The following is a 22,083-nucleotide window of genomic DNA, read 5'->3' as shown; positions in this document are numbered from 1 at the left end:
CCCAGTTTGTTATTGAAGGAGGAGAAAGCTAAGACCTCACCTCGGCCCTGGGAGTGAATCCCAGGAGCTGGAGAGTTTGAGGACCCCTTTGGGCGCCACCTGGTGCTGCATGATCTCTGAGCTCTCTTTCCTCACCTGCAGAATGGGCTCCTGGCACTCACTAATCGTGGGGCTTGGGGCAGGTTTCTAAAATGTTCAGAGCCTTAGTTTACTGATCTGTAAAACGGCCACCATGATTGCACTTCCTTCCCAGTGAAGTTGAGGGGATTCGATGGACCATGTTATGTAGGAAGAGCTCAGGGCAGGGCTTGGCACAGTGTGTGTGTGGGGGCATATTCATCACCATCCTCGTCATCATCATCACAGGGAAGTCACTGGGCTCAAACGGCTCCCAAAGTATGTGGGTGAATGTGCAGTGTAGGCAGTTCCCAGCCTCCAAGTGGATATACTGGAATGTATAAGGGCTTTGGCTTCACGTGGGACTGGAATCCAGAACAAGACCCACCGCTTAGTGGGGAGGTGGCTTTAGAGAAGGCTGTGCCACTCTTCTGTGCCTCAGTTTTCTCATCTGTCGAGTGGGGTTACTTAAGGACTATAGGACAGGGCATGTGTATATGTCCATTAAACGGTGCTGCCCCTTTGGAGCAAAGGTTTGCCACTTACCCCACCTGCCCCCCCAGGGGGTGGCCACCTCAGCCCCACTCAAGCTGATAGGTTCTAGAGACCCTTCCTGTTTCTCCTGCCTCTTTGCAGAAACCATGCTGCTTGATTCCAGCAAAGGCCCAGAAGTGATGGAAAGAGCAAAAGTCTGGTGTGACTCCAATTTGAATCCCAGGCCTGTTCCTTTCAGATGTGTGACCTCGGGCAACTTTCACCACCTGTTTCCACCTCGGTTTACTCACCCACAAAATGCGGATGATGCTACCTATCCGTCTGAGTGAGGGTCCCAGCAAAAACCAGATGGTGCCTCACACTGAGTGCTTTGGGGAAAGTTTGATAAACAGACTATTTGTGAGCAGGGGGTGATGTGTTGGGCAAATGCCTTTCCCTTGAAAGCCCCACCTCCGCTCCAGCTCAGAGCTGTCAAGAATGTGTGGATCATGTATGAGAATGCCCAGGGCATTCAGGAAGTAAATTCTGGGTAGTGGATATGGTGCAACACCCAGACCTGTTGGGATGAAAAAAAAAAAAAATGGAGTGGGTCACAGCAAAAGCAGTTTAACAGACCAGCTTTGTGACTGGGATGGCTGAAGGGGCATCGTTAGGCTTAAGTTTGCCTAATTTTTGTCTTTGCTGCATAGTGATCAGAAAATGCAGCCTGCACACAGGTCTACTAACTTTCCTTAATTTATTGAGACTTTGTGCCTGGTTTGTATGCAGTTTTTGTAAATATTTCAATCCCAGTAAGGCAAGTTGGTATATTCTTTGTACAAGTATTGGTAAGCTGTACTTTCTTTGTAAATTAGTTCTGTATTTATTCACTCTAACTTTATGACTCCATTGTTCATGTCTTTATTTTTGACTACCTGATCTGACACAGGAAGAAGAGTTTGAAATTTCCCAGTTTAATTGCTTTCCTGTGCATTTTCCCCTTTTGCCTTCAGCCTGTTGAATTCTCGAGTCCACTCTCAAGGAATTAACTCAGACAAGACAGCTGCTGGGAAATTTTCTGAGGTTGGCCGCTCTGGGAGCCATTGATCCTGACGTTCTGGCCTGACCTTGAGAGTCAAGGGCACGACTCAGCCCAAAACATCCAGCCTTTCCTTAAGTATCGGCTCTGGGCATCTTGAACAATGAGGTCACACTCGTCAAGGTCCATTCACTCTCTGTATGAAAGTGGTGTCATTTCATGAACCATAAATTATCTCCCCAAAACACACCGTGTTGGGAAGCCTCAGTGCAGCCCCAGGCACCTGAAACGTATTTGGTAATAAACCTCACTGGTGAATTACAAGGTTAGAATTTGAAAACATCCTTTTCAGAAGGGGTATAGAATACAAAGGATATATATATTAGTTTTAGGACTTAGTTTGAAGTTGTCATGCCTTACCTAGACCCTCAATTCTGTTTTTTTTTAATGGCTGAGCATACAAGTAATAATATAATCATTTTACAGATGAAGAAATTAGAGTAGTAAAGCCACTTTCATTCCTTCAGCAAATATTTTTAAGCACCTGCCATGTGGCCGTGGAGACCAGCCCCTGCTACAACAGACTCTATTCCCCTTGTCTTGTATCTTATCTCCTAGTGGGTGTGATAAGGTGCAAACAAAACCACCCGTAATGCAGTGTCAGGCAGTGAATGTAGTGGGTTGAGTAATGGGCCCCCCAAAAGCATTCGTCCATGTTCGAATCCCCAGAAGCTGTGTAATGTAACCTTATTTGGGAAAATAATCTTTGAAGACATAATTAAGGATCTCAAGATCATCCCGGATTAGCTGGGTGAGCCCTAAATCCAAGGACTGCTGTCCCTCTAAGAGACAGAAGAAGAGAGACACAGACACAGAGGAGAGGCTACATGAAGATGGAGGCACAGATGGGAGGGATGCGGCCACAAGCCAAGGACCACCCGGAGGCACCCAAAGCTGGAAGAGGTAAGGAAGGGTCCCCCCACCCCGCCCCAGAGCCTTCCGAGGGAGCATGGCTCTGCCAACACCGTGATTTCAGACTTCTCGCTTCCAGACTGTGGGAGAATTCGTGTTGCTTCAAGCCACCTGGTTTGTGGTCACTTGTTGCGGCCGCCCCAGGAAACTAGCAGCGTGAGCAACGCTGTGAAGACAAGGATGCAGAGTGGGGACCGGAGAGTCGCTTGAGCAGTCAGGAGAGGTGACATTCAAGCAGAGGCCTGAACGAGGTGAGAAGTGACACTTGTGGATATCTGTGGGGGGGGGGAGCAGTATTCCAAGCAGAGGGAAGGGACGGGACCAAGGCCTCAGGCGAAGGTCCCAGGCGAAAGTGTGCTTAGCTCGTGTCACCATTGTGAGACCTGCTTATGTGAAATGACTCACACATTTGCACCCAAACTCTGGCCACACTCACCCCACGCCCACACAGAGCCTTATTCCAGGCACTCTTCACGTCATGTTCTTTGTCAGTTCTTCCACAGTCATTGTTTGCTGAGTGATGGGGTAACACTGGCTGAGAACCTTCTGCAGCTGAGGGCATCTCTGGGTTTCCAAGGGGCTTGACTCCACCAGGCGAGCGAGGCCCAGCCCTGTGGAACTTGATGCCAAGTGCCAAGTGATCGTGCCTTGGGACTTGCTAAATCCCGAGAGGTAAACACCTAGCACGGATGCCACCCATCCCACCTCCTGCACCCATGGCAGACATCACGTGTCAAGCTCAGGGGTGACATTCCCCCGTTGGCTGGGACAGGCCTGGGAATCCTTCTACTTGTCAACTTTAAGTAGTTACCAACAAGTCTTTAGGCCTGGCACGTGAACAGACCCGTTTACCGAAAGATTTTCAGAAGAGGAGGGAATGACCTTGGGTGGGGGCCGTTGTAGAACCTTCTAGAAGGTGGTGGTATAGCCGAAGGTCTCCATACGTGAAATCTATCACTTACATGAGGGTTTACTCTTGGTGTTCTGTAGTCTGTGGGTTTTGACAAACGTAGAATGTCATCTAGCTACCATTACAGTATCACATGGAAGAGCTTCACTGCCTAAAAATCCCCTGGTCTTCATGTATTCATCCCTCCCTCCCCCCAAACCCCCAGCAACCACTGATCCTTCTACTGCTGTCGCTATAGTTTTGCCTTTTCCAGAATGTCATAGAGTGGGACATTTGAAAATGTTAACTGTCCAATTTCTGTTGGCTTTTTGATATAGTAAAGAGTTCAAAGTTCTCAGTGCCTGCCCTTTGAAAGTTCAGAAAGCCTCAGGGTCCCCCTGTTAGGTGGTGCTGAAGGGGTGGGGCTAGTTCTCAGTTAAGTGGCTATTAGAATGGCCCCTCTGTCAACCCCGGGCGCCTCCTGTCCCAGCACCACCCCCACCTCGGCCTCCTGGCTGTTTGTCAAACTCGCTGAGCTCAGCCCACCTTTGAACTTCACAGGTCCCTCTGCCAGGTGTGTTTCCTCCAGCTCCTCACAGGACCCAAAATTCCCTCCCTTCAGGCCTAGACTACAGTCCGGGTGTCCACTTTGTAATAACTCATGGAGCGGAACTTGCATTGTGTGTACTTTTCGGGAGGTAAATTTTGTTGCAATAAAAGATTCTGTTAAATAGAGAACAGACTTGTGGTTGCCAAGGGGGAGAGGGGGAGGGGGAGGGATGGAGTGGGACTCTGAGGTGTAAACTATTACATTTAGAACAGATTAAAAAAAAAAAGGTTCTACTATTTAGCACTGGGAACTATATCCAACCTCCAGGGATAAACCATACTGGAAAAGAATCTAAAAAAAGAACGTATAGGGCTTCCCTGGTGGCGCAGTTGTTGAGAGTCCGCCTGCCGATGCAGGGGACACGGGTTCGTGCCCCAGTCCGGGAAGATCCCACATGCCACGGAGCGGCTGGGCCCGTGAGCCATGGCCGCTGAGCCTGCGCATCCAGAGCCTGTGCTTTGCAACGGGAGAGGCCACAACAGTGAGAGGCCCGCGTACCGCAAAAAAAAAAAAAAAAAAAGAATGTATATATATATATATATATATATATATATATAAAACTGAGCCACTTTGCTGTACAGCAGAGATTAGCACAGCATTGTAAATCATCTATACTCCAATAAAAAGAAATTCTGTTAACATTTAAAAAAGGAAGCAGATGAAAGTTGAATGAGAAACAAGACGTTTACACCATCTTAAGTGGGTCCCCACAAGATAGTTATGAATTACAAAGGGAAACAGTCACTTTAGTTGGAGAAATCTGGCAGACCCCAGCTGGACCAAGGGATCAGGGTCACCAGGACCACCGATGAGACAAATGACATCGTGCGCCTTGGATACGGTGCACCAAGGAAACACGGCTTCACTTCGGGGGATTCCTGGCAAAGTGCTGAACGCGAGTCCCAGCGTGAGGAAGCAGCCCTCCCACTGCAGAGCAGCCTAGGAAGGGATGTTCCAGGGAGACTAAAGAATCATGGTAACCAAATGCAAATGGAACCCTGGATCAGATCTGGAGCTGGGAAAAATGTCTTTACCATTTGCTATAAAGGACGTTAGTGGGACCAGCGGTGAATTTGAGTGAGCTCTGGAGATAATGGTATTGTACTGATGTGGACTTCTGATTTGGGTCATTGTTCTCTAGTTATAGGAGAGAATGTCCCTTTTGGAAGGGCACCCTGAGGTTCTTACGGGTAACGGAGGGAGGGGAAGCAAGAAAGTGGGGGGCGGGGGGGAGCATGCACAAAGACTCGGGTAATCTGGGAAGGATATACGCACATCTGAAAAGGTCACACAGTGTACGATTCCACTTATAGAACATTCTTGACATGACAAAATTATACAGACGGAGGGCAGATTAGTGGCTGGCGGGGGTTAGGGATGGTGTGACTACAGAGGCAGTGAGAACGAGACCTACGTGGTGATGGAGCAGTTCTGTCTCTTGATGGAGTTGGTACTTACACCAATCTGTACCTGAGATCCGGTGGCTCGGAGACCACGCCCCCCCATACCGTACCGTGTCAATTTCCTGGCTTCAGTATGGCACTGTGGTTACACAAGATGTGACATTGGGGGAGTCTAAGTGAAGGGCCTCGCTGTGTAATTCTTGTAGCTTCCTGTCAAGTTGTAATTATTTCAAAATAAAGAGTTTAAAAAGTAAGAGAGGGCTTCCCTGGTGGCGCAGTGGTTGAGAGTCCGCCTGCGGATGCAGGGGACACGGGTTCGTGCCCCGGTCCGGGAAGATCCCACATGCCGTGGAGCGGCTGGGCCCGTGAGCCATGGCCGCTGAGCCTGTGCGTCCGGAGCCTGTGGTCCGCAACGGGAGAGGCCACAACAGTGAGAGGCCCGCATACCGCAAAAAAAAAAAAAAAAAAGTAAGAGAAATAGCATATCCCACTCTGTCACCCTGTTCCCCCCCACCACCACCCCAATCCTTGCTTTGGGCCATTTGTAGCAGCCAGCCAGGACACAGAGAGACTTCCGATAACCAGCCTGGGCAGCCACGGTGGACCCGGTTTAACCAGTAGGCAAGCTGGTTCATTCATTCCACAAATATTTGAGAGCCTGCAGAGGAAGGAGGCTGCTCGGGCCAGGTGACAATACCACCAGTGAACAGCACAGCTCCTGCGGTGCCGGGCTCTGCGCTCAGGGCTGTGTCCTCAACTTAATCCTCGTAACACGTGCCTGATCTGCTGTCAGCACTGCCCGCACCCACCCTTTCACAGAAGAGGGACTCTAGCGGACGATGGGGTCCTCCACCCAGATACCCTGGCATCCCTTTTCCCGTTTGTGGGCTCCCCGCTCTGACATCCAGCAGCTGCAGTGCCTGGAAATGTGCTTCCCCAGGTTTCCCTCAATGAGGACCGGCAGAAAGCCCATCCTGTGCCCCCCGAGAGGGACAACTCCAAAGCTCCCCAGGGGCCAGGCTGAACCTGGGACCCAGCCTGAAACCTTGCCCCTCTCGTTCCCTTACCAGGTTCTGCTGGAAAGACATCCTTAATAAACCATGAGTCTTGCCTCGGGCTCTGCTTCTGGGGAACCCGACCTGGGACAGAATCGGAGGCACAGAGGGGTTGAGTAACTTGGCCCCAGCCACACAGCTAAGAGGGTGAGCCAGAAGTTATACCACTGGACTCTGATGCCGGAACCTGCACGTCTGACCATCACGCTGCACTGCCTCCGAGGAGGGGCTCAGTCATCCCTTCACAGACCTGCTCAGACCATCCCCTACTGCCAGGCTCTTAGCTGATTGAGGGCAAATACGATTCTCAGGCCGCTTCTCAGAAGCTCTCAGCGTACTCAGGAAGGCAGACCCAACCTCACCCATTGGATCAGTCACCGATTCAATAATCTAGCATTTAGGGGCTACGGTGTACCTGCACCATGCTGGATACTGGGAGAGAGATGAGCTAGACGTGGCCCCTGCCCTCCAGGAGCTCTGAGTCCCGTGGAGAAGGAGGAAGCCACGTGGCATGTGTCACAACGTTGCCGCGTGCGGGACCCAGTGGGGGCGCATGTCAGTCTACCCGGATGACTCAGGGAAGACTCCCAAGGAGGTGATGTAGAGCCAGGACTGTGGAACACAGAGGAGCCAGGCTGGGGGAGGAGGGTGGAGACAGACAGTCTAGGAGAGGGGCAGTTGCATAATATCCGTGGCTCCTGGTTCGGGCTGAAAGGAGGACATGTAATCACAGCCAGTGTGCTGTTGGCTGGGTGGGGGGTGGCGTGTTCCCACGGAGGTGGCCCCGTATCCCACCCTCCCGTGGGAAGCCCTTAGTGTGGGGTGCAGGCTCCACTACTTTGGGACCCTGGGCCACGTGTGTCCCCCTCTGTCATCTCTAAAAGGGGAAAATGGTCCACACCTGGCAGGTGGTTATGGAGGAATTATCTGGTGCTGAGTGAGCCTGACTGGGATCAGTAGGGCTGCCAAGTGGGCTTGGACAGGTCATGCAGAGGTCCTGGGGGCACCAGTCACACCCCTGTAGATTTGAAGAGGCTCGTGGCAGAGGACAGGTGCCCTTTTTGAGCCCCTTACGAAGCTGTCGTAAGGACCAGCAGTGGCGCTGTCCACGGGGGCTGTTATCGCAGGTGGGGTCCCGCCCTGAGAACTGCCTGGGGAGGGGGCTTTGGTACCCACACACGATCCCCACAGCCAACAGCAGTTCATCAGAGCCCAGAGCATCACGCTCCTCCTTGGGTCTTTGGGTCAAGCCGGGCCGTGGACAGAGCATGGGGCGCGGGAAGAGGGGAGGATTTCAGTGCATAGAAGCGTTGGCGCAGAGACTTAGGGAAAGCAATTCACATGACCAATTTCTACTCTGCGATGGACTTCCGGGAGCCCTGGACAAACGGCCTTGCTTTCTGAACCTCATTTCTTACAAGTTAGAACAGGAGAAGAATGCCCACCGTCATGCCGGTCAAGAAAGGCCGAATTCTCAGCCACACCCCTGCACCCATGAAACCTCACCTTCCCGAGGTTATTGTATCAATCTCTATGTTTTGTTAAGGTTTGAAATATTTCATACACTTGTTCTAACTTTTTTTTAAAGATTCTACTTACTCTTCAGAGCCTGGCGAGCATCATGGGATAGGATAACTTACCAAAACAAACAAACAAACCAATGAAAACCAACAACAAAAAAGCTTTTCTGCCTTGATGAACTGTCCACTTTTTTCCCAGCATTGAACTTTTGGTCTTAGCTGTCAGGAACCTCCGTGCTGTTTAGTGCTCAGTTAACGCTAAGCTTCACCTGGCTGTATCAGTTACCAACCTCCCGTCTGCGAGCAGCAGAAACTGACTGGTTATTTTAAACAGAAAGGGAATTTGGCGGAAGGATGTCAGGTCTGCCAAGACTATGCAAGGGGAGGGAGAGAGACCCGTTCTTCTCAAGTTCCCCAGTGGGTGTGGGATGGGCTCCCGGGCCACCCACCTATCCATCCAGCAGACAGTTGCTGAGTGGGAGGAGGTGGGGGCGGGGCACTGGTGGTGGGAGAAACTGTCAGGTAAAGGCTACAGGTGTTCTCTGTAACCAGGTGTTTTAGGGTAAACACCTCCTCCCACTTCATTAGAGTTTTTCTCAGTGTCTTGCTTTGGGTTCTCCCAAACCCAAAGATCTGAACACATGTCGTCTGAGAGGTGACCCCAGAAACGCTGGCAGAGGGGAATGAGGCAGGGCTGGGAAGGGGGGCATCTGGTCCTCCCTGATGGGGGCTGAGCGTGTTCCTGCAGTTGAAAGAGAGCCCTCGATGGGGAGTCAGGTGTTCGCGGGAAGCAGCTTTCCGCAGAGGAGGGGATGCTGAGGGTCAGGGGGCTGGAGACACTGCCATGTCCGCTACCCCGGGCTTTCTATGTACACTGCAAACATTTTCACACCCCATATTCCACGTGTTGATAAGTCTGCTCTGTCCCGCTCGTTTGCATAATATAAGTTATGAGCCCCACAGACCTTGCTTCTCCTTTGTGCCAATCGCTGTGCTGCTGGTGAAAGAAATGTCAGCAAGATCAGGAAAAGAAAATGTTTTGTCTTCAACAGCTCTGGGGAAGGAGATCCTATCCTACCCCACGGAATCGTCCTTGCAACTGTTACGATTTTTACCTGGTTGAATGGAAATGAAACAGTCTTAGAGGACCACAGAACACAAAGGTACTGCTTAATGAATGATTACCAGGTGAACCCCCTTGGAACCACCAGCCGGGCTCCACCATGTGCCCCCTCCAACGACAACCACCCCCTCCCCACAGATGTACCCATTCTCCTGACTTACGGTCATATGTTCATCACTTCCTATGTCCTGTACAGTTCTTTAACCAACACATTTCCCATCTGCATTTGTTTCCTAGGACTGCTATGACAGACGGTCACAAACTTAGTGGCAACACAAATAGTTTCTCTTAGGGTTCTCTGACAGGTCAGATGTCTGAAACAGTCTTACCGAACTAAACTCAAAGTGTCTGCAGGGCTGCATTCCTTCTGGAGGTGCTGGGGAGAATCCATTCTCTTATCTTTTCCAGCTTCTAGAAGCCACCCACATTCCTTGGCTAATGACCCCTCTCTCCATCTTCAAAACCAGCAACGCTGGTTGGGTGTTTCTCATGCTGCTTCACCCTGCTTTCAAGCCCTCTGCCACCCTCTTATAAGGACCTTGTCACCACCCTGGGCCCACCTGGACCATCCAGGATCATCTCCCATCTCAAGGTCCTCAGCTCAGTTACACACCTGCCAAGGCCCTTTTGCCAGGTCAGATCACATATTTACAGGTTCTGGGGCTTAGGACGTGGATACGTTTGAGAGGCCATTATCCTGCCCACGGCTCCACCCATCTTTTTCCCCTCCCCCCTTACATTTTATCTGTTGAGACGCCCTTGGCCTTGGCTGTCTGACCTTGGCCGTCCCCACCGTCTGGATTTTGCTGGTTGCACACTCCAGGTGCAGTGCCGCATGGCCCTCCGTCCTGGGAATTTCGTGCAAACTGGCAGTGGGATCCAGAGGCTGGATCGGGCTCAGGCTCCGTCCCCTTGGTCTTGTGTGTTTCCGTCAGGAGGCTCCTTGTGGCCGGTGGTCTCTTTTTGTGATGTCAGTATCACTGACGTTCAATGTCCTGAACCACTCATTCCCTGGGGATTGCAAAACTGTGATATTCCAATCCTATCAATTGCCTTTGTTTGTTTGTTTGTTTTGCGGTACGCGGGCCTCTCACTGTTGTGGCCTCTTCTGTTGCGGAGCACAGGCTCCGGACGCGCAGGCTCAGCGGCCATGGCTCACGGGCCCAGCTGCCCCACGGCATGTGGGATCTTCCCGGACCGGGGCACGGACCCGTGTCCCCTGCATCGGCAGGCGGACTCAACCACTGCGCCACCAGGGAAGCCCTCAATTGCTTTTAATGTATTAGTTGGGATACTTTCATCAGGAGACGCTTCCTCTCATCTATATAGAGTTTGTTACCAATGGAAACAGGAAGGCAGAATCACTGCTTGATTCCCTCCCTTGACCGATTTCAAGATAACAAGCCAGTTCCTATCAATCTCAGGAGATCCACTAGTTTTTAGAAACATTTTTGTGAACTCATGTCTGTAAACGTAGATGGGTTTCAATCCAGTGCAATGTTATCCTTCCTGAAGCTCCCATGGTCACGTCTTTGACCACCGAGAGCCTTTCCAAGCTGGCTTCAGAGTTCTTTTAGCATAATCCCCGGAGTCTCTCTTTGACAGTTCCCTTGCCATTTGGGAAAACAAAATATTCCAGCCTTCTCTTGTACATTTCCAGCCCTGGAATCAGCTATGTCTCTGAGAAACCCTGCTTTTTTAATTTTCCAAAAAATGGGAAATGGCATTTCAAGACCACAATCTGTGTGTCAGGCTACAGAGGTGACCACTTTTTCTGGGACTTTTAAGGGGGCAGAGTTGGCTAATGTAAGTGTATTTTCAAAATGAAACACCTCCGGAGTTCACACTGTGACCCTCTCCCACGTCTACAGGTGGACGGTGGGCTCATGTCATGACTTTACCCTGATCACATTATTTGATTGGCAGCTCTATCCCCTCAAAGGTTAAAACCTATGACTCTTCTCTCACATGCCTGCAGGTAAAAGAAACAAGGTGTCTGTCCCTCTGTTAGATTTTTCATTTAAACCAAGGGTTTGAGAGACTGCGTCCTATTTAAATGAACAATTCTTAACTGAAGTTGCAGAGCCTTGGGGACAACCAAATCTGGGACAATTGCCTCATCAGTGTTAGCTCGGAACCCGGCCATGACCTCCCGCGCCCCCAGCCTGCCTGGTGTCCAGGGCTCCCCAGGATCCTTGACTGTTTCTGCCTCCTGTCTCCCCACCGGGGCCCTGGGGGAGAGGAGCCTTCCTGAGGCTCCCAGCTGCATCACAGCTCTTGCAGCTCAGAGGCCCTCTCCCGCCTTCCCCCCGGGGGCTCTGGGGAACCCATCGCCCTGGGCAACCGTGAGCTCCTCCCTTACCATCTCTGGCAACGGCAGTGTCTTGTAGTCTCCCTGCCTCAGGGGCACTCCCTGCTCTTCCCAGCAGCCCCCAAATCTCCTTCCCGTTCTGTCCCGTGAGGCGCCCCCGCCCCAGCTCTGCCTGTGAGAAGCAGGCTCCCGTTGACGCGTTTCGAGCTCACTCGCAAGCATCCTACGATGGTGTGTAGGTTAGGCTATACTTCCCTTGGCTCTCCCACCCCAGTTTGGTCAGAACAGCTAGTCCTTCCGTAATACCCGCTGTGCACCAGGAACCATTCTAAGCGCTTAACTAGTCTCTCTGCACAGCCGGACTAGGAGGCCGGTGCTGTCGTCCACGTATTTTATGGAGGAGGAAACGCTGGCTCAGGGACACCTCGGGAGTGGGAGGGCTCACCCACTGACCGCTGGGCTCCTGAGTCGGCTGGAAGGCAATGCTGCTTAAGACCCACCCCTCAGCATCCTTTGGGGAAGGAGCCAGAAGCTACGTAAATAAGAAATCAACAATGCAAGAAGGGAAACCCCTCCCTGGGCCGTCACCCTCCTCAGGAGCAGCAGTTCTGGAGTTCCAGATGGCATCAGAGTCACCGGGAGGGCACGCTGAAATACAGACTGCCGGGACTGACAAGGGCTTAACCTCCAAAATATACAGACAGCTCATACAACTCAACAACAACAAAACAAACAACCCAATCGAAAAATGGGCAGAAGACCTAAACAGAAGACATACAGGTGGCCAACAGGCACATGAAAAGATGCTCAGCGTCACTAATTATTAGAGAAATGCAAATCAAAACTACAATGAGGTGTCACCTCACACTAGTCAGAGTGGCCATCATCAAAAAGTCTACAAATAACAAATGCTGGAGAGGGTGTGGAGAAAAGGGAACCCTCCTGCACTGCTGGTGGGAATGTAAGCTGGTGCAGCCACTATGGAGAACAGTACGGAGGTTCCTTAAAAACTGAAAATAGAGCTACCATATGATCATATGATCCAGCAATCCCACTCCTGGGCAGATGTCCAGAGAAAACTATAATTCAAAAAGATACATGCACCCCTATGTTCATAGCAGCACTATTCACAATAGCCAAGATGTGGAAACAAATGAAATGTCCATTGACAGATGAATGGATAAAGAAGATGTTGTATATATATACAGTGGAATACTACTCAGCCATAAAAAAGAATGAAATAATGCCATTTTCAACAACATGGATGGACCTAGAGATCATTATACTAAGCGAAGTAAGTCAGACAGAGAAAGACAAATAGCATATGATGTCACTTACATGTGGAATCTAAAATATGATACAAATGAACTTATCTACAAAACAGAAACAGACTCACAGACATAGAGAATAGACTTATGGTTGCCAAGGGGGAGTAGGGTGGAGGAGGGTTGCATTGGGAGTTTGGGATTAGTGGATGCAAACTATTATATATAGGATGGATAAACAACAAGGTCCTACTCTAGAGCACAGGGAACTATATTCAATATCCTGTGATAAACCATAACGGAAAAGAATATTGAAAAATAATGTATATATATGTGTATGTATAACTGAATCATTTTGCTGTACAGCAGAAATTAACACAACATTGTAAATCAACTATGCTTCCAATAAGAAATAATAAAATTAAAAGAAAAAAACCACACACAGACTGCTGGGCCCAACCTCAGAGTCCCTCACTTGTTAGGGCTGGGGTGGCCTGAGAACCTGCATTTCTAATGAGTTCCCTGGTGAAGCTGATGCTGCGGGTCTGAGGACCCCCCGTTTGGAAACTGCTGCTCTAGTGAACTTGCCTGCCGTGGAAGAGCAGGACTTGGCTGGGACCGTGCTCCCTCCCAGGGCACGTGGTGTGGTGGTTCCAATTCGAACTTTCCCGTCCAGGCGGTCCTGTGATAATGACCTTATGATTATGTTAAAAAACATAGTCATCTGTTAGAGATGCAATTCTGAAGCATTCACAGGTGATGTATATGATGTCTGGGATTTACTTTAAAATACTCCAGACTCTACCTCTGCAAAAAGTTGAGGGTCTACATGAAGCAATGGTAGCTGGCTGATGCGTCCAAAGAGGTTCCTTCTACCACTTTCTACGCCTTGTTTATATTTGAAAGTGTTAATAATAAGCCTTTTGATTTCAGGTAGGAAGAAAGCTCGGGCTCCCCACTTAGTAACTGTTTGATCTTGAGCTAGAAACTTGCAATATCTGAGCCTTGATTCTTTCTGCTCTCAAGGCAGGTGGTGGCATCTTCCCAACCTGGATGTCGAGGACACAATGGATGTTAGATGTTCGTGCTCACCTTGGCATATAACCCATGAGACTTTAGTCCCCTCAATATACTCTCTTTAGTCTCCCTCAATATTCTCCAGCCTGGCCTGGCCAGGGCAGTGCCTAATGGGCAGGGGATCGCCCATGTCAAGGCACCTGTTCAACAAGTTCCTGGGCCGAGCGTGGAACTTTCCAGAAGTCTGCCCACTTGGGATCAGGCGGTGTGGATGTGGAATGTGGGGTGGGGAGGCCACGCGTGTGTTCCCAGGACGGGAGGCTTCTGGGCGGTCACAGGCAGGACGGCCTCCCCACAGTGTGGCTTAGACCTGCCAGGGGGTTCTTTAGGGAGCCACCGGGTCTGAGGCAGGAAAGCCCCGGCATGCAGTTCAAAGGTGGTTCCAGGGGCTTCCACGGGGCCTTCAGCTTGCCAGACCATCTCCATCAAGGCGTGTTTTGGTTGGTGTTCTGTATTGGTTTGGTTTTGATTGCAAAACAACAACAACAACAACAACCTATTTGTTTTAGCCCAGGGCAAAGTCAGGGGCAGCCGGCGACTGGGAACCACTGAGCTGTTTCCCTGAACCTCAGTACAGGAAGGGGACGGTGGCCAAGTCTCATATCAGTTGCAAGCAAGTCCTGGAAAGCGATCAAGTACCTGCTGGCTTCTCTCTCTCTCTCTCCCCTTCCCGTCTGTCTTCCCATGGACACGGCAGGAGGTGGCCTCCGCACAGCCCCGAGTCCCACCCCCTGTCTATACCACTAGCAGAGCCAGCTGCTGCGTGCCCAGCATTTTCTGTGCGCCAGGTGTCGGGCAGGAAGCTTCACCACCAGGACTTCCTGTAATCCCACAGCAGCCATGCCGGGAGGGGCTGCTTTCATCCTTCCGACTTCCAAAGAAGGAACTGAAACATCAAGGGGCTGGAGAAGTTACCTGAGGCCACGCTGTTGAGAGGAGGCTCCTGAGCTAGGCTCCTAGTCACGGCCATGCTACCTTCCGGCGTCAAAAAGACTCAAGAGCATTGCGGGGGAGGAATCTGACAGGCTTAGCTGGAGTCACGTGACCTGTTTCTCCACCAATCAGGTGTGGCCGAGGAGGCTGGTCTCAGAGCATCAACATGGCAACCCCCAGGCCCAACATTAGAGAACCGTTGTCAGGTGGGGCAGTGATCCTGGCACCTGATCTCACTTCCGTTCCTTTCTTCCTTCCTGAGTAGGCTTCCACGGACACAGATCCCTGCTGCATTTGTCTTCCCACTTATGGAGTTAGATGAGGCCTGAGTTCAAATCCTGCCTCTGTCATTTTCCTGATGGTCTGCTCTTGGGCAAATGCCTTCACCTCTCTGAACCTCAGTGTTTTCATCTGTAAACGCAGATTGTAAGACTGGGCTTCTTGGGGAGAAGCAAACAAGATCATAACCCAGGTAAAACCTTCAGTGGCTTCCCATTGTTTTCACGGTCAAGTTCAAACTCAAGATGTGAACTGGCTGGCACCTGCTTAACTTTATAGCCCGCATCCTCCCAGTCCCAGAGTGCCCCCCTTCTCCAGCCATGCCCAGCTGTGCCTCTGCTCATACCGTTCCCTCTGCCTGGAATGCCTTTCCTCTTCTCCCCCAGTCTAAGTTAGCTAACTTGCTCCTGAGTGGGTTGAATTGTGTCCCCCCAAAAAAGTTGTGTCCACATCCGAACTCCAGAACCTGTGTATGTGACCTTATTAAGGATCTGAGATGAGATGGTCTTGGGTTTAGGGTGGGTCCTAAATCCAATAAGCGTCCTTACAAACCAAAGGAGAGGGAAATCCGGGACACACAGACACAGAGGGGAAGGCCATGGGATGACGAAGACAGATTGCAGTGATGGGTCTGTAAGAAGAGGAAGGGCACGGGTTACTGGCCGCCCCCAGAAACTGGACAGGGGCGTGGGACAGCCTCTGGAAGGAGCCAACCCTACGGACACCCTGACATGGACCTCTGGTCTCCAGAGCTGGGAGAGGCTACATTTCTGTTGTTTATGGTAATGTGTATGGTAGTTACAGAAAACTTGTACTGGTGAGCTTAGCTCAGAAGCCCCTCCTCTGGGAAGCCCTCCCTGACCTCTCAGCCTGCACAGATGCCCAGAGCCTACATAAGCTTTATCCTAGCCCTTTCCACCGTGCCTGTGGTCACCCACACACCAGTGTCTCCCCCTCCACCCTCTTCCAGAGGAATCCACACTCCACTGACCTCCAAGCTGTGGACAACAGATGATACTCTGATGGTGGAATTTCAGGCAGCAGCCTACAGGCGCCCACAGGGAGAAATCTGTCTGGAGCTGGGTGCCACCACCGTCTCACCTGAAGGCCTGCTCACCTCTTCCCAGGTGGAAGCATGCAGAGGCCTTCCCTGGGGTCACAAGATAAAGTCTGTCCGGCACTATGTCCCCTGGAAAGGCGCCCCTCTGCCTTCCCTTGACACTGCCTTGCTGATATCTGTGAGATGGTCTACAGAAAGATCTGGGGTCGGGAAGATAGTTAATCCTGGCAACTCTGGTGGAAACTGGCCCCAGGGAAGACGGTGGCTATGTCAGCCAGCCCAAGGGACAGAGAGACTGTTTAATTAAGTTTGTTCTCATGGAAAAGCTGCCCCTGTGGCTGAGGTGTCTGTCCTCACCCAAGGGCCCCCAGGGTCCAGCTGCTTTCCAGGCGCCTTGGAGCAGGCAGGGCTGACTTGCCCAGCTGTTTCCTGGGGCCCTGCTTACCCTCTGGAGGGACGCAGCTCTCTCAGAGGCTGGGCATCCCCTCCGCAACTCAGCCCCCCACAGCTGTGGGACGGTCCCCAGACAGCCAAAGACGTGGCCGTGGTCTCTGTGGTCTCTTCAATACGGGAGGCTTCGTGTGTGTGGCAAGAGAGAAAACTCCAGACTGGGGATTCGGGGGAGTGGGATCGGCCTCCTGCACTTCCTGGGAGAGTGGGAAAATGGGCAGTTGCAAGCTAGGTGACCCTGGGTGAATTGCTTCTCCCCTCCCAGGCTCCTCTGTGGAACCAGAGAAAACCCACATGCTCTGTAGATGGTGCCACTGCCAGCTTCCTGGTGGCAGTACCGCGCTGTAGTTACACAAGATGTTACCATGGGGGAGGTGGGCCTCTCTGGACTTTTCCTCACATGTTCTGTGAATTTACTATTATTTTAAATTTAAATTTTTTGGGGGGGTGCTGCGCTGCGTGGCACGCGGGATCTTAGTTCTCCAACCGGGGATCGAACCCACACCCCCTGCAATGGAAGCGCAGAGTCTTAACCGCTGGACCGCCAGGGAAGTCCCTTAAAAATGTTTTAAAATTATTTTCAGAAAAGAAAAATAAAAACAGGTAGATGACCATAGTATGAAATAGAATCTGACTTCAACAACTAATGGCAAAAAAAAAAAAAAAAAAAAAAAGAGCAGGTGCATTCTTTCCTTCCTAGTCTTTTCCAGAAAGTCTTCCTATAATGTGTACTTCCTGGGAGACTGACAATAACTATGTGACATCACTGTTCCGAATGGCTGCAGATGTAAGAACGTCATGATCAAGTCAACTATTGCATCCAAAACTCAATACCTAGGTGTGTTACCTTTTTCTTTTTAATTAATTAATTAATTTTATTTTTGGCTGTGTTGGGTCTTCGTTGCTGCGTGCGGGCTTTCTCTAGTTGCGGCGAGCGGGGGCTACTCTTCGTTGCAGTGCGTGGGCTTCTCACTGCGGTGGCTTCTCTTGTTGCGGAGCACGGGCTGTAGGCACGCGGGCTTCAGTAGTTGTGGCTCGCGGGCTCTAGAGCGCAGGCTCAGTCGTTGTGGCGCACGGGCTTAGTTGCTCTGCGGCATGGGGGATCTTCCTGGACCAGGGCTCGAACCTAAATCCCCTGCACTGGCAGGCGGATTCTTAACCACTGCGCCACCAGGGAAGCCCCTAGATGTGTTCTTAAACCACACAAATTAAAGGCTTTTTCTTGCTGATTAAAAAAAAAAAGACAAAGGTCGAACCTCCCAAGGAGTCAGATCCGGAATTAGTTTACTTGGGTCTGTATCTTCACTCTGCCATTTACTGGCTCTGTGATCCTTGCTAAGTGACTATTTCTCCGTGCCTCAGTTTCTCTCATCTGTAAAATGGGTGTCAAGAGTCTCTTCCTCATGGGTTAGAAGAACTCAGATGAGTGGTTGGTTTCTGTAAAGGGCTTCCAGAGGCGCCTGGCACGTGGTCAGCTCTCAGAAGGTGCTGGCGACCACGTTAAGGTTGCCACGAGAGCAGTGAAATAATACAGGGCAAGGGCTGAGCGGAGGGAGATCCCTGTAATTGACTGTCCCCCATGGCTGCCTGGCTGTGTGTGACCTTTGGCAAGTCACGGGACACTGTGGGGTCTTTGCTGCCCTCCCCTGTGGAATGAGAGGTGGAATCTAGGAGACTGTCTGCCCAGCCCCACGTGCGCGTTTTCCTGGGACCCCCTCCTGGCTCGGCATCCCCACCCTCACCCCCATGGCCACTGCTGATGGGGGACCTGCCGGTTCTTCCTCCCTGCTTCCCATGGCCTCAGTCGATGGGCCCAGATGTGGGTGCCTTCCCCAGGGTGTCACAGGGGAGGCATCCCATTCACGGGGAGCATGCGCTGGATGGAGCTCTAGGGCTGCCTGGGGCCACTCTCATGTCCCGAGGAGACAGTGGCTCTGCCCAGAGAAAACAGAGAGACGAGGGGGACTCCATCCCTGGTTCCCGCTGTCCCTGAAGCCCAGGTGTGGTCCTGTCCTCCCAAGGTGTGACCGCTCACTTCTGCCTTAGAGACGAGAACAACAGTAGCAGCGATCGCTTATAGAAGCCGAGCTACGAGCCAGACACTGTTCTGAGAACTGCACACATTTCAACTTTTACTTCTCATCACAGCCCAGAGTATCATCACCCCCTTTTGCAGATGGGGAAACCGAGGCACAGTGACTAACTTGTGCAAGGTCACACACCAGTGAGTGGCAGGGCCGGGACTTGAACCCCATCAGCCTAGCACCAAATCAGTGCCCCCACCCACTCCTCCTGTCTCTCCTGGCGGCCCTCGTCGCCGCAGCTGCTCGGCCGGGATCCTGTCATTGCCAGCAGCACAGCGGACCTCTAGCCCGAGGGTCCTTCAACTCCGGTCCACTGCACTGTCTGCCTTCCTTCTGCCTCTTCACCCTGAGGACCCAGGACAGGCCTTTCCGGGTTTCCCACCTGTTCTCACAACTCTCATCTCCTTCATCCTGCAGCAGGTATGGCAGGCGTCATCCCGTTCCATCGTGGTAGAAACTGAGTCTCAGAGAGGCTAAGCTCTGTGTCCAGGGGCACACAGCTGCGACCACCACTGGAACCCGGCTCCAAGTCCAGAGGTCTCTCACGTCCTGGACAACAGGACCTCTGCTCACACTTTAGCTCAGGTGAGCAGCCCTGTCATCTCGTTTCCAAATCAATCAAGTCCAAGGAAGGGCTGTGCCAGCTCCCAAGGGGACGGTGCTCTGGGCTCAAAGCCAAGAAACACAGCTGAGCTCCGGGTACACACCCCAGTGCCTGCAATCACCCATTCACCTGCGTGTCTTCCTCCAGAATGAGGACCCAGGGCAGGGACATAAGGGGGAAAGCCGGTGAGGGCAGGGCGGAGGTTCCACCAGGAAGGGGGCTTGCAAGCCCACCCCTGGGGCTGCGTGATGGAGGGGCAGAGCCCTGGAGTCAGGAGGCGGTGGTTCCAATTCCCACTAGACCATAAACGCCATGCAGGCAGGGACCGTTTCTGTGCTGTTCCCCTCTGTGTCTCAGATGGAAACTAAGACAGGCAGCATGTATCATAATAACCCAAGCAGAACATTATATATAATGAAAAGATAAAAGGCACTGCCAACTAAGCTGCTATGATGCCTTCACCTTTCCATTGTAAACTTAGTAAAGACCTCTTTCAGATTTATTTAGACATAGATTTTAATCATGCCTCATTCTTGTGCAGACATCAGAAAGAAAATGTTAAGTGACATACATGGGATAAGGTCTTTCCTAGAAGGTCATCGTGCTTGGATCCAACCTTTCCGAATCACTTTTTCACTCAGAGTTGCCAGGGTCCGAGTTTTTCTGCCAACGTGGACTCTGAATCCCCAAGATTCTGATGATGTAGGATTTCCCAGAAGGCGGTTCCTTGGTTTTTCCTGGAAGTTTCCACTGGGTTGCTTACACCCAGCCTGCATGTTTAGATGTGCTCACGTGCAGGCAATGACGCCTGGTGGTCACGACTAGGACACTTCCCAGCTTCGGGGACGTGGAAAGGTGAAAAAAAACGTGCATCTTGCATTCGCCAAGAAAAGGTGGTTCGTGCTTGGTAAATATTTCTTGATAGGTGGAATGTATGAATGAGTGAATGAGTACCCGATGAGTGAGTGGGAAAGTTAATGAATTACCCTGAACCTAAGGGAAATGCACCAATGAAACTTACTGATGGATGAAGTGAGATAATTAGAGTCTCGGTATTTGGGCTTAAACAGAGGCGCTCAGCTGGGGGCCCATGGACTCTTGGGCCAAGGTAATAATAATAAAGAATGATAACCATACCCACTGACTGCTCTCTATACACCATCTCTCATAATCCTCCCCGGCAACTCTGAAAGGCAGTTACCCTTATCGTACCCATTTCACAGAGGAAGAAACTGAGGCTCAGCGAGGGGAAGTGCCTTGCCCAGGATCAGAACCCAGGTTGACCAGCCTCTGCTCTCTCCACCCCATCTAGTGGACAGCCCCCCAGAAGTGGGGGTGAGCTCCGCCCTGTCCCCAGGGCCCTCTGCAGATCCGTACAGCGGCAGTGTCCCCTTCTGGGCCTCCACGGCTGGAGGGAATGTGCTTGATGGGTCCCTGGAGCCCGAGCTGTGAGCAGGTCAGACCAGTTTGGAACCCAGACCACTTCCGGGCTGTGTGACTTTGGGTGAGTCCTTTCAGATTTCTGACACCCAAATCTCTGCTGGTTGTAATTGTTTACCCCTGCCACGTATGGCCAGCCACGAAGGGGACAGTCCCTTAGACCTCTGGGCCTCGGCCCTGATGGTCTGGCTGTTCATCCCCGCCACCTCCCCGGGAGGGAGCTTCAGCCAACTGCAGGCTCAGGTCCCGTCCAGACCAGTGAGATGGACCCTCCAGCACAGACAGATGGGGCACTGGGGATTTCATGGGTGACCCACGCTGGGACCCCTGAAATCACGTGTATAAATTCCACAACATGCCTGGAATGGATTGACATAAACCTCAGCATCTGAGATGGAAACCAGATTTGTCTCTGGTCGGACCTGCCATTCTTGGATAAAGGCGTCTTCCTTTTCCATCAACGGGAAGGTCAAAACCTCCCCCAGCCAGTGTGACAAAGGCACACTTTACACAACTTTGACATGAATCGCTTGACTGTTTTTCTCTCACATGTTCCATACACAAAAACAAAGCAACCATCAAAGTAATTCTTGAGCAATGTGAACGCACGGACGCTCAGAAACGACCAGAAAAAGGCCCATCGGTCATCAGTCTCCACTTTAAATTGGACTTGGCGTGTTTTGCAAGACAGTCTGGATGGTATCTGGAGAAAAAGTGTGGATGTGTGGGCCGGGGCACGAGTGAGGAGACATGCTTGTTTTTAAAATACGGGCGCTCAGGAGCCTCCGCACAAGCCCATTATGGAATTTGAAAGGTCAAGCCCTGCCCAATGTTTGATCATCGATCCCTATCGGTCACCAGTGGGGCTGTGTTACATGCCCAATGAACTGAATCATTTCCCCCAAAAGCCGGTGGATGTGTGTGTCCGTTTGGATGGTGTAACAGATGCCCCCAGGGCTCTGCCCGTGTCCTCTTGGGTGCCCTCCCTGGCAGGGGGTGGGATGCCCCTGGAATTGACAACTGCTCCTCCAAGGGACAGCCCTCCCCCCACCGCTGAGCGGGGCTCGGCTCCCTTGCCTTCTCAAGGGGCCAGCGCCACAGTGGGACTCAAACCCACTTACATCATTTGCAAAATGAACATGCGGGCCCCTTGTTCGACTCTGTTCAACCAAGCACGGGGCCCTTGTGAGCACCTGTATTGGTGCCACCCCTGGAGCTGGTCCTGGTGGGACACAGGCCGCCTCTGGGACCCCCAGGGGATCTCGCCTCGGGACCGTCTTACATCACCTGGTAGGACCTCTTCTCTTCCTGTCCCACTGCCCCACCCTTCCGCTAGTTCTTCCCAGGAACCTTTCTAATGAATCAAATCCTCCTCCCT

Source organism: Delphinus delphis, chromosome 20 (genome assembly GCF_949987515.2).
Source record: "Delphinus delphis chromosome 20, mDelDel1.2, whole genome shotgun sequence".
Lineage (NCBI taxonomy): Eukaryota > Metazoa > Chordata > Mammalia > Artiodactyla > Delphinidae > Delphinus > Delphinus delphis.
This window is presented reverse-complemented; position numbering follows the sequence as displayed.